At 45.2% G+C, this 13,409-nt stretch overlaps 1 protein-coding gene across 11 annotated transcripts in view; it reads left to right on the top strand.

Moving 5' to 3' along the window:
- LHFPL2 (LHFPL tetraspan subfamily member 2) overlaps positions 1 to 13,409 on the top strand; it is a 155,929-nt gene that overhangs the window by 134,610 nt on the left and 7,910 nt on the right. The window lies entirely within an intron of this gene.

The following is a 13,409-nucleotide window of genomic DNA, read 5'->3' as shown; positions in this document are numbered from 1 at the left end:
AAATCTTAAAAAAAAAAAAAATAAGAAGAAGATGCAACTATTGACTATTAAGTTAACCCAGATAGAGGATTTGCCTTCAAGGTCTAGCCTACTGGTGGGCACCCATCTGACGTTTCCTAAGTATTCAGCACAGATGCCTTTGGAGTTCAGTACTTCTCTCTTGGCAGCAATTAGAGGTCAAGCCTCACCTGCCTCTGGATCAGTCCTGACCTCACCTTACAGTGGCTGTGAAATGGCCAGTAATTTACTTCACTTCTCTGAACCTCCTTTCTCACTTGTAAAATGGGTATAATGAGGTATAATACATACCTCAGGGTTGTTTGTGGGTTAAATTAGATCCTATATGAGAGGAAACGCTTAAGCACAATACTCGGCACATAGTAAACAGTAAGTGGTAGCTATGTGAAGTTTTTCTGCTTTCTTGGCAGGATTTAGTTGTTTTTTTTTTTATGTTTCCTAGAACTGCTGCATTTTAAGGAATAGTGGTTTCTCTTCTAGTCTTTCGAGGTGACCTTGTTCTATTGAAAATCAAACATCACTGTGTTGTTTGGGCCATTCTTGGCCCCTTCATAGCCTGCCTGTGTTGGGGCTAAAGAGTGTAGAGCATTTCTGTGGCTTTGGGGTGACTGTGGGTGTCCTTGGGGCATTTTTTTAAAAAGCAGAAGATAGCAGTTGAGTTGACAGGAAAACCAAGAACTTCTTCCTCTCACTGCTCTTCCGCCTGACACACACAGTCTCTAATTCCTCTCCTTGCTGGAGGCAGCTTCTCGCAGTTGAGCCTTGACTGCAGGTGGCTTTTCAGACTCCTGACACAGACTAAATCACAGGCTGGTTGGTCTTCCCAAGGTGAGGACTTGTCCAGTGCTTGGCGGAGCCAGAAACACAACACATCATCTGGAGCCCTCTGGGATTCATTACAAAAGCTGGGTAATCGGCCAGCAGGGTCATCGCCCCCAGCTGTCTTCCTTAGGTTGTGACCTGGATGTAATCCATAAGGAAACCACAGGACGCAAAGATCCAGGTTTTCCATGACAGCATCGAGCGGTTTGTTTTCAGAAATGCATGTAGGGCGCTCTCAGAAGTCCATGGAATCCCCAGTGACTCAGGCTTGGGACAGAAGCCATTAAAATGAGCTCAGGATTTGGCTCACTAGTTTTGGCCTGGACGGTTCCACTGGGGTTGCCATGAGGGTTGGACTAGCACATGAGCTGCTGGGTCTGGCTGCCTGCTGTCTTTTCAGTCCTCCCTCCTATGCTCGTTGGCTTCTTTGTGTCTGGTTGGCTCTCACGCTCTCTACTCCCCATAGCCCTCTGTCTGTCTCTATCTGTTTCAGTCCAACAGGATCGCCTCGGCAAGCTGCTCCACCAGTCTGACCAGATAGATGGCTGTGGGCTGAACTCTGCCTTCGCTGGTCTGGGAGAGAGGGCGTGCTCCTGGGACCCGCTCTGTTGTCATGGCTCAGCGCCTGCTCTGTGCAGGCTCAGCTCTCTGGGAAGTGAGCAATGATTGAGGAAGGAGGAGGACAATATGCAAAAAAGGGAAAGGAATAAAAGAAGAATCTGAGAGAGGAGACAAGTGGAGGATTTTGCCTTTGCTTGTAGAATTGCTTTGTTGTAAACCAGAAGGTATATGGGAGTATGGATAGGCATATGAAGTATACCATGGTTACTATCTAGGACTGGGTATTGCCATTGCTGTTTTTCACAGGCTGAACAATAACCTTAGCATCAAGAAGATAACCATGACTCAACCTGCTCTCAGCATATATTTTGACTTTTCCCCTTGCTCTACCCATTTACTTGTGGCCGGAAAAATCAGCCACTGGAAAGGAGAAAAATAAGAACAGGGGCTTGGAAAGCATAGGGAGAGAGGAAGAGATTCCTAACTCTCACAGACACCTTGTCCCATAATTTTACACCCGAAAAACTTACCTGGCTTTCTCCAAGAAGGTAGCGTGACCTTGACTGCCCAACTTCAAAATCCCCTCGGAGAAAAAGCATGAGGAAAATAGAGGAAGCATCCGGTGCTTTTCCTTCTTAGAAAAAAGCTCTGGGAGCTTCTGGCTGTCAAAGGGAAGCTCTTTATTTCTGGCTCTCCAGACAGAGAATGCTTGCCCCAGAAGTCAGACCTAACAGTTCTGTGTCTGGATTGATTTAAGAATACCACTGATTATGACACATCTACTAATTCATTGACCTCTAGTAATCCCCTGGTAAAAACTGAAGAATGCAGAAATGTACAGCAGGCCAGATTTAAATTTCAGTTCAAGGAGCTTTTATGGGATGCCTACTAAGTACAAAGACCTATAGACGCAGGTCTCCAATTTCTTGAGTTTCTGCTCCCCAGCCATATTAGAGAGTCATTGTTTCATAAACTGTACCCTAGAGAGGGAAAAATATATATATAAATCATTATATATAAAGGGAACAGAGAACTACTCAACCATATCATTAGATAAAAAAACTACGCCCTAAAAGCAAGTGGACCAAGCAGGCATTAATTTGAGTAAATCCAGAGAGTGGGATCTGTTTTTAAAGAACCAGTGGGAAGGTCTAGAAGAAAACTGCAAATTCTCTTAAAATTCAGATATAGCAATTGATATGCGAATCAGATGTGGAAAGCGGTTTGCCATGGTAACCACTTAATTATAGATGTAGATTATCACGGAGCCATGGATGATGTATGTTCAAATTCCATGAACAAATAATCACTTAAGTATGATTTACTGAACATTTACGTGAGCAGCTGAGACACTCCGTTTTAAGAGCTTGCTGCATCGGTTGTATTCTAAGCTGTGATGCCCCTTGAAAAGTGATGTGTGTCCTATGAAGAACTGCCCCTGCGCAGCCAGCCAGTTACGAGTTCAGTTCCTGTATACAGGCTCTCCGGTAGCTTTGTTAAATGTCCAGGACTCACTCTCTTTTTTATCTTTTATTTTTCAAAAAAGATTTTATTATTTGAGAGGGAGAGCGTGCGTGACCACACAAGCAAGGGGAGCGGCAGAGGGAGAGGGTGAAGCAGACTCCCTGCCGGGCAGGGAGCCCAAGGTGGGGCTCGATCCCAGGACCCGGGGATCACCATGTGAGCTGATATCAAGATTTGGACACTTAACTGACTGAGCCACCAGGCGCCCCCAAGAATCATTCTCTTTGTTATTTTTTATTTTATTTTTTTTTAAGATTTATTTATTAGAGAGAGAGAGCATGAGAGAGGGGAGGGTCAGAGGGAGAAGCAGACTCCCCGCCGAGCAGGGAGCCCGATGCGGGACTCGATCCCGGGACTCCAGGATCATGACCTGAGCCGAAGGCAGTCGCCCAACCAACTGAGCCACCCAGGCGCCCCTCATTCCCTTTTTTAAAAGATAGCCCCTAGTACCAGTGAAATCTAAAATAAACATTGAGAATGCAAAGCCAATATTAAAAATTCCAAACCAAAGTGCACAGGTGCTATGTGTTGAGAGTTTTGAGGCCCAACTCAGGGCCCTGTGTTGAAAAGACACCTGCTTCAGTATAGGGGCTTAATATTTAACATTATCTGGACCCTAAGACTCTAGCAGGCAAGAAATTTACTTTCCTAAAAATTTCATCACTCAAAAACTGAATTTTTTCACATGTCTTTTACTCTGCTGTACACTGCATTTTATTTATTTTGGAAGTTTATTTTGAATGATCAGTGTAATTTGGTTATAGTCAAACCGAAGCTCTTTCTTAATCTTGCATGTTGGATGAATAATTTATCAAGAAAATATTTTATAAATTTTTCCCAGTTGCATGTAGTTTAAAAAATAGCTTCTCAAGAAAAAAAAAACAACAACTCTCTCACTTGGAATGAGAAGAAAATTATATCACTAATTCACAGGAAGCAATAATCTGGCTAAATTAGTTTTTGGGATGCATTTTGACTGTTAAGAGTTAAGGCTTTAGAAACTGACAGTGAGGTAGTTTGCATATAAACATGAATCATTGCTGAGAAAGACTTCAGGAGGCTTCAACAAGGGAGAAACTGCATCTTTCTTATAGATTGTTTCTCTGTATATTTTAAGGGCATCAGACAATTCTTAATTGATGGTCATTAATTCTGCATAATTCTAACAGAAACTTCCTCTGGGGGCCTTGGTTGTAAAGTCTTTTTATGACAACTATGCTCTGATTGTCTTCCAAAGAATTCTCTTTATGTTGCTCTATCATCCGCTGTCCACCCCGACCCTGCAAAAGTATTTTTCTTTTTATTATAATTCCCTGGGAGTGTTCTTAGTAGGAAACCAGTACCATACTAGATTCTTCTGGGGAGATGGTATGAGCATTAATACAAACTTTTTTTTAAAAAACTGACACCTGATCCTTCACTTTTTTTCTCCTTCCCTTCAGAAAACCTTGTTGGTTAAAAACCTCTAATATTATTAATCATGTATGAAGATGACATGTAGATATAATCTGCTTAACAAAGACACTGTGGTAGCAGCTGAAAACCCTGTTGATTACCAGTGAACCCTTTGACCTCCAGTTCCTGATCTGCCTATCAAAGCAGAGTTATTAAATGTCAAAGTTGGGCCCACTATGGCTTTTCCATAAACTCTCGAAATTTTAAAATGCGGTGCAGCGAATGCAGATTTGGATTCTGGATTCCAAAGAGATAGAATTCACAAAGAGCCTTCTTACCCTTCAGCCTATTACTTGCTTCTTAGAGAGGTGTCCCCAGCCTGACACAGGCAACCTCTGCCCTCTCCTCAGAGGGGCCTCTTGCCCAGCAGTTACTGCCTTTGAATGAATCCTGGTCCACTCTGCTAAGGTCTCCGCAGTCCACAGCAAAAGTAGGAAAGACCGGGACAATGTAGTAAGATTTCATAGAGGTGAATGTATTCCATTTAAAGAACTATCTTTAATTCTCAGATTACATCCTTCACAGTTTTTGTGTTAAAATATCCTCTTATGAAATGAGGAGGAAAGGAGATGATGGTTTTCAGTGTCCTTAAATGTTGGCCTTCCAGTAATTTTTCTGGCTATTGTACTAGTGTGTGAAGTCCAGAAGTGTGGGAACCACTGTTCTAGAATGTAAGCAAGGGTGCAGATTGTGTCTTTTTCACATTTCTATCTCTACTGTTCACAATGGGCCCTGCTACATACATAAGTAAGTCCTCAGTAAATGTATATGCATTGATAAAAACATGATCCGCGTTATGATAATCTGCACTAGCACAGCTGTACATTTCTAGGTATCTGGAAAAGAGTAAAGCGTTCACCAGTGCTACTAAGCTCAATCCTGACATGACCGCTGCCCTCCCAGCAGGGCATAAATAGATCAATGGAGCCATTACCCAAAGAACTAGTAAGAATCACTTCAGAACTGGCAAGCACTAAAACCAAATTCTGTTTTGGCTTTTCAATAAATTTTCATTGAGAAATTGAAAAACCTTAATGGGCTTAACCAAACGTGGCAGTTCTTGGGCAGAAGTCCTTGATTCATGTTATAACTAATACTTTATAACTTTTATTTTTTTTTTAAAGATTTTATTTATTTATTCATGAGAGACAGAGAGAGAGAGGCAGAGGGAGAAGCAGGCTCCCAAGGAGCAGAGAGCCCGATGCGGGGCTCGATCTCAGGACCCTGGGATCATGACCTGAGCCAAAGGCAGACGCTTAACCATCTGAGCCACCCAGGCGCCCTACTTTATTACTTTTATTTATAAATACTATTCAATACCCCTGACTCTGAACGGCGAACTTGACATTTTGGTACTGAGGATAGTGGCCTGCCTGGCATCTGAGAAGTCAAGCAGGCTGGAATACCATTGCTAGATGGCGTTGCAACTTGGGGGGCGTGAGCCCAGGACTCTCCTTGGGTGGAGGGAAGGGCCCTGAGAGCCACCATCTTGGCGTCTGCAGTTGTCCTAAGCAAGATGTCACGCCAGCCAGACGCCGCAGACTGAGGGCGGTATCCCCGGCGAGCAGGCAGTGAGACGAGCAGATCTCCTGCAGACACGTGGCAGACTTACAGCTATGGTGCGCAGGCACGCACGTAATGGCGCGAGGATGCAGGGGGAGGGCAGGAGAGACAAAGATCATCAGCTGTGTTCTGTGAATTAAGGAAAGCCACTTGAAGAGACAGTTGCACAGTGGCCTGACCTGCTGGAGGGGGGTGTAATTTGGGGGCTGTCTGGGAATGCTCTCGGTGCTGTGTTTGTCTCATCAGCTGTCCTGGGAAGAACACGGGGTATGTTTGCCTGTGGATGGCATTATTGTTTCAGGTGGATGGGCAATTTTTTTAATTTTTTAATTTTTATTTTTTAAAGATTTATTTATTTGAGACAGAGAGAATGAGAGACAGAGAGCATGAGAGGGAGGAGGGTCAGAGGGAGAAGCAGACTCCCTGCCGAGCAGGGAGCCCGATGCAGGACGTGATCCAAGGGACTCCAGGATCATGACCTGAGCCGAAGGCAGTCGCTTAACCAACTGAGCCACCCAGGCGCCCATGGATGGGCAATTTTAGACAATTCCCAATCATACAGAATCTCAGAGCAAAGACGAAAATGTAGGTGGATTATATGGCTTACATTTCTTCCCTCTAGACCAATAGGTTTTAGGTTTCTCGCAGTTTTCTGCTCACCCGAGTGTTCCACATCCTGCAGGAGAGGACATCGTAGCAAACCTGAAATTGTTCCAACCTGCTCACTAGGTTTTCTTTCTAGAAGGTTCTTTAGCCAGGGGCAGCCATTCCACAGCGGCATCTGTATTGCGGTGAGGAGGCTGGTGACAGGCTGAATGAAAGAGAAGGTGTGGATGGAACTCCTTTATTTGTTGCCTTGCTGTGGCATTAGCAAACCAGCCAGCATGAACAATAGATGACCCTTTGTTTTGGCGCGGCCTTTCCCTCCCGCCCGCCCCTCACAGCACTCCCGTGGTTGTCTCACTTGGTAGCTGTTCCTCATCACCTGCTCTCTAACCTCGTGCAGGAATAAGGCAGCTTTGAGTACGTACCAGTCTCCCCCCTTGGGCCGACAGGCGTTTTGCTTAGAAGGCCGTCTGGTTTGCAGTGAGGCGGCAGCAGCCGAGGGCTCGGGAGCGGGGCGAGCCGTGCGGAGCCACGGCGCCTGGATGCGAGGCCCGCCTCCGCCGCTCGTCAGCCGGGGCCCCACTGAATCCCTGCAGGCTGCGGTTCCCTCATCTCCTCGGTGGGAACATTGTGAAAAGGACTGAAGGAACTAAATTTAAAGTGCTTCACCCGTGCCTGGCACGTTGTAGGGCTCAGTAAGCATCAGTGGTTGCCACCGTTATTTTAAGTCATTCTGACCATTAAACGGTTCTCATCATCTGTATAAACCTCTAGCTTTAAAGTATTAGTTATGAATGTATAAAATTGGGGGAAGGTGTTTATAGCTTTAGTCCATGTCATCTTTACTTGGAATCTAGTATTTTTGCCATACAAGACCTTTCCAAAAGGTTCTTGTGAAGATGTTAAGACCAGAAAGAAAACAGGCGTGAGAAACGATGTGTGAAGTGGGCCAACAACAGAGAACGTGTGGAGGACTGTGGCAGAGGCACTGAGTGTGGATGTGGGGTAGGGATGGAGAGAGAGAAGCCAAGCAATAGGGAACACACCTCTTAGCGCTGTTAGCAAGTTTACAGCTGGATGTGAGTCCATCTGAGCTCGGACAATTGCTGTTCTTTTATGGGACAAATGTGTACTATGTCACAGTTAAGACTTCTAGTTTTTTACTATCACTGTTCTATATAGTTTTCCAGATAGCTGGTTAACCCTGTACTTGCTCCTTAGAATTTCATAGGTAAAAATTTTAAATAAAAATTACATTTCTTCTTTCTTAAAAGATTAGAGAGAACCTGGGTAGCCTTGTGTTGTGACTGAGAATGATCACTACAGAATGTCTCACAAAGTCCCTGCACGTGAAGAGTGTGTAACAGGTTCATAGCAGGATGATTGTGAAGAGAATAGCATGATGACAAATTCAGTGGGTGGGAACTGGACATGGTCTGATGTGGTGTGCCTTCCTCAAAGCATATGTTTGCCTAGGGGTACTGTCAAAGAGGAGTGTCCCCACCTAACAACAGTTGACCTACCAATAGCTATTACGGACTGCTAGAATGCCTTCCAGCTGTCAGCATGAAAGGTGACTTGGGGGAAAATTAAAATTTAGACAGAAGAGCGTGGTAAACGTACAGATAAATGTTAAACAGCATCCCTACCTTTGTTGTAAACCACTCTGTACATCACTTGGTCTAGCACATGACGGTCCCAGACTTAGCGGAAAATAGCCGGACGTGGTATTCCTCTCCTGGAGTGCAGACCACGCACACCAGTGCTCATCTGTGACGCTGCCTTCGGGCTGCTGCTGGGAGGGGCCTTTCCCGCGCTCTAGAGCGGTTCTGCCTCCTCCTGCCTTCACCGCTGGCACGTTCTGTTGGTCTTTCCATTGTCCAGGCTCGTGCTGCTTCCGGTTACCACCCTTAGCTCTTTTGCAAACTGCCATGGTCCACCTCCTTCTTCATTTACCCTTGTACCCCTCTGCTTTCTGACACCTGCCACCTGAACTTCTCCAGGCTTATCCCGGCACTGCTCCCCTCCCAGAGGTGGTGTCCTGGAAGGGTCCCACAGGCCAGCCACAGTCTGTCTTTTTAGCTGTCCTCACTGCAGCCAGCCAGAGTTCGAAACAATTTCAGAGTTTTGAGGCTCAACTAAGGTTGCTCTCTCGATAACTGAAAATTTATTACATTTAATTAACTTAATACTTTTATCTTTGTGTTCTTCCAAAGAGCATCATTTTCTAGAGCTAGAAAGGAGGTTTTCAGTGCTTGCAGTCAAGTCCCATGGTTTGGACCTTGTGTGGGTTTCATTAGTAAGTATGGCTGTTGTTCTGTTAGCTGAAATTGCCAACTCCTGAGATTCATGTTATCTACGCTTTTTCCTCCAACTAGTTTAAAAACTTGGCAAGTATGTTACATTGGTTTCCTGCAAAATGTAACATCTGCATCACAGTCTTTTCATTCACAATATCCAGCAAATATTACTGAGCACCTGTTACATGTCTTACATTGTTCCAAGCAATTGGGATACATAAACTAACAAAGTTCTTTCTCCTCATGGAGTTTACACTGAAGGTGGGGGAGACAGACTATAACTAAGTTATTTCGTATATTAAAAGGTGGTGGGGGGCGCCTGGGTGGCTCAGTTGGTTAAGCGACTGCCTTCGGCTCAGGTCATGATCCTGGAGTCCCTGGATCGAGTCCCGCATCGGACTCCCTGCTCGGCGGGGAGCCTGCTTCTCCCTCCCTCCCCACTCTCATGTGCTCTCTCTCTCATTCTCTCTCTGTCAAATAAATAAATAAAATCTTTATAAATAAATAAATAAATAAATAAATAAAAAGGTGGTGGGTACTAGGGGAGAAAAAAAAAGGTGTAGCCAGGATAAGAGAGGTCAACTATGCTGACATGATAAGAGGACAAGTTATAATATTAAATAGGATAGTCAGGGTCGGATTCAAGGAGAACAGATTTAAGGACTTGACGAAGATAAAAGAGTTAGCCATATGGGTAATCAGGAAGAGCTTTGCGGGCCCAGGGAACAGTTAGAATGAAGGCCTTGCTGATAAAGAGTGATGTGGGCTCTGAGAGAAAGAGAGGAGTCAAAAATTATCCTAAGGTTTCTGGCCTGAGAGGGTGTAAGAATTGAACTCCCATTTGCTGATATGAAGTGCACAGGGCAAAGACAAGATTGTGAAGCAGGGAGTGGCAATCAAGAGTTAGGTTTGGACATAATTTGTTAGACATCTAAGTGGAGGTCAAGTAGGTAATTGGATATGCAAATCTGGAGATCCGAGTGCAGGAGATGTCAGCCTAGAGTATTTAAAGCTATGGGACCACGTGTGATCAATGAGAATACAAAGAAGACAAAGGATTGGGCCCTGGGCAGTCCAATGTTAAGAAATTGGAAAGTTAATGACAGCAAAGGATACTGAGAAGGAAAAGCCAATATGACATCCCACCTAGAATGCTGGTGGATGCTCTAAAATACTTGCAAGGAGGGCTGTCCTGTTTCGGTCTTCCTCTAATCCTGTGCTGTATTTTTTTTTTTTTTTTTTTTTTACTTGCTGAATGAAGGTACCACTCCCATTAAGCCTGGGGTGCTGTCTGAGCTGCGTCCTAGAATGGGGCTGGTTACTGGAAGCCAGCCACTCTCTTGTCTGATTTGCCTTACTTCCTGGTAGAGAGATGGCTGCCTGGAGCAAGGGAATGAGGCGTAGGGGGCGTGGGGGCAGCCTCCTGGCATTATGCTTTAGTGAGCTGAGCTGGGTCAACAAAAACTGGGGTGCAGGCTAAGCTAGGTCCACATTCCCAGGTCTCTGAGTCACAAGGTAGACCCAAAGGGGATAAACAAGGGGCCTCCTGCTGGGTTCCTAAATGAGTCCGTGGCTATTTCAAAGAAATGAGTTGAACTCTTGACCTTTGTTATCCAAAGTGAACTGTGACACACCCATCAGGTTTATGGTAAATGCTAAGACAAAAACTGTCATGTACACTAAGAGAAATCAAGTTTTCTGCCCTCAAGGGGCTCAGAGTCCTACTAGGTACTGCTCTATCCTCAGGGCTGAGTATAATGAGGGGCACTGAGGTAACTCAGTAAACAGTTGTTGAATAAGTCTACAAAATGAACACTGTGACGAAGAGCTGAAGAGGGACAGGGTAGTGGAAGCACACAGACAAGACCATTCTGGCAGGAAGTGGTGACGGATGTTTCACATGGAGGTGACACTTGACTTAGGTGAGAGGGGCTATTTCCAGGTGGATGGAGTACCCCAGGGGTCAGCATGAATAAGAGCCCCATGTTCAGGGAATGCTGATGTGTGGAGTGTGACCGGATTCCTTGAGTATTACTGGCCTAAAAGTGTGTAACGCCTGTGCAACCCCACGCCAGCCCACTCCTCCCCCCACTGCCGTGGCCACTCACCTGCTTGGCACCAGGACACTCAGTGGACTCACCTCGCGAATTACCTAATTGGAACCCAAATTTATCAAAAGCTGCTCCGCCTGCTGCCAGCTGTCTGCTGTGTGCTCACGCTCCAAAGAGATGAGGGTATCTCCGAGCTTCTTGATTACAATCTAGTGGAGGCTGAGTGTTGTATCCCCCTCTGGGAGCTTCTCCACTGGTTGGCGGTGGCACTAACGGCTGGCCTTCTTTTCTTCGTGTCCTTAGAGAAGTGCTTTGCAAACGGAGGTCTAGTCAGTCTTTGCTATTTAGTCTGAAAGCCTGTCTGAAGAGCAAATGGGAATGTGATGTCCAAAGACCCACTTGTTATTCTTTGGAACAGGAGCCAGCCTTTGTTTCTCACATTTTCGGGCCAGGAAAAAATGGCCTTCTTCTGTACAAATGGTGGGTGACCCACAAAGGACAAGAAACCTTGAGTCCACTCCCTTGGTCAGCCAGTGGTGAAAGAGTGACAATTGTGTGGTTGATCTGGAGGGAAGGAGGTGATGGTCTAACAGCCGGAAAACACGGTGAAACAGCCATGGAGCCTCTCCTCATTTCCCTCACAGGCTGAAGAGCTGTGGTTCAGACTGGACTCCCCCCCACCCCCACCCCCATTCCTGGCATCTCATGAAGCTGGAGATGGTCATCTTCAGACCAAGTAAAATACTATTTATTGTATTCAGGAACTCCTAATCTTTATAAAATTGGGTGCTTGGCAGGATCACGGAGATGTTTATCTTCCCACCTAAGGTATTTGCTTAAAACTTAGATTTGATAACATTATTTCATTCCAGGGTAGTAGCAAGAAAATTACCTAAGATGTACAATTTTGTGGTTGGTCTAAACACAGCAGTGAATAAATGTGGACCACAAAGCAAGAAGACTAAGACTTTTCTTGGTGCATTTCATTGTTTTTTGTTTGTTTTTTAGCATCTCCTAGGTTTTAGACACTGGAAATGCTAGGATAAGACATAGTTTCTGCCCTTTTGGAGCTTACGGAGTCTAATTATTTGAGTAAAGTCCAAACCACATGCTTAGGTTGCCCACAGAGACGAAAGATTCCTGTGCAACAAGATTCAACTGCTGGGAATCTGGGGTTGAGTCTGAAAGCGCCATCCAGGAAGGGGAAAAGGTTATTAAAACAGCAGAGACACGGTGGGCACTGCGTTGTGAGAGCTGGTGTCCAGCTCATCATGAGAGAGCCAGCACCGTATGGCCAGCCTCACCGAGGTCGCCGGGGTTCTGTCTCCAGCCTGTGGTGGCATCTCAGGTAGTCCAAGTAACTAACCATGAGTTCTTCATTTTTTTCTTTCCCAGATAAGGTTGAGTCATCCCCAGGTGACCCCAGGATGAGCAGATGGTACCTTCTGGGGTACCATCCTATCAAGTGGAGCTATGGCAGAGGTTATCACAGCTCTGAGTCACTGCTGCTTTCGGTGGTGACTATTTCCTTTGGTTGCTGGCCAGTATCCTCCTCCCTGCTTTTCTTCCTCCCCGCTGGACCAGCCATTGCTTAGTCAGGCACATGGGAGGAGAGGCCAGTCAGAAAAGCCAAAGCCTACTGGCCTAGTCGCTTACTTTCTCTATCAGTGATGCCCCCCTCTCAACACAATAATGCATGAGGGCAAGGTGGTGGAAAGACCCCAGAGACCACTCACTATAGGCTGGCCTAACTTCAGAAGCTACTTTTTAAATAGCCATACAAGAAGATCAGACCATTTTCTGGCTTGGCTCCTATGTGAAATTCAGAGCACACTTCACCTTCCATTTGGTCTCTAGCTATAACCCACAACCACACTGAGAGTCCTTGGCTGTACTCCAGATTGAGGACCAGAAAAACCATGCTCAGTTTGCACGCAGACTTGGTATTGGTATGTCTGACTATATTCTTACGCCTATTGTCTCACATGCCTATTTAAGACTTCAATTTTGCCTCATAGTTGGTGTCATTAATCCTGTTTGGAATTCAGGGCATAAGTTTGCTCCTAAACACTGGGATTCAGAGGCCTGGAACAGGGCGGTGTGACGAGCTAAACCAGCCAGCTAAGAGTCTCTATTTCGTTTCTTGCTGATACATTTCGTTCTCATTGATTGGTATCTGTCAAGTTATTTTACTGGTTTCCACGGTGGGCACTGTGGTTTGGAGAGATTTTATTACGAGTTTAACTATGTTCCAAGCACTCTTTTGAGTACTGGCTTTAGAGCGGTAAATACATAATACAAAAATGCCTGCCCTCGTGGACCTTCAAGTCTGGGATGGAGATGGTAACAAAAGAAGTAAAACAGTAGGTTGAACTATAGGATGTGTCTGTTTTTATAGGTCAAAAATGGTTAAATATTGAAAGTTTCATATGACTCAGATATGTTCTATGTTAGTAATAAATGCTAAGGAGACATAAAGCAAGGAAAGGGGGGAGGTGGGTGGTTGGAA

The sequence above is a fragment of the Mirounga angustirostris genome, unplaced genomic scaffold (assembly GCF_029215605.1).
Source record: "Mirounga angustirostris isolate CCGP_5_RB_7025 unplaced genomic scaffold, mMirAng1.0.hap1 SCAF_7, whole genome shotgun sequence".
Taxonomy (NCBI): domain Eukaryota; kingdom Metazoa; phylum Chordata; class Mammalia; order Carnivora; family Phocidae; genus Mirounga; species Mirounga angustirostris.
Note: the sequence above shows the minus strand (reverse complement) of the source record. Positions and strands in the feature narration are given on the sequence as shown.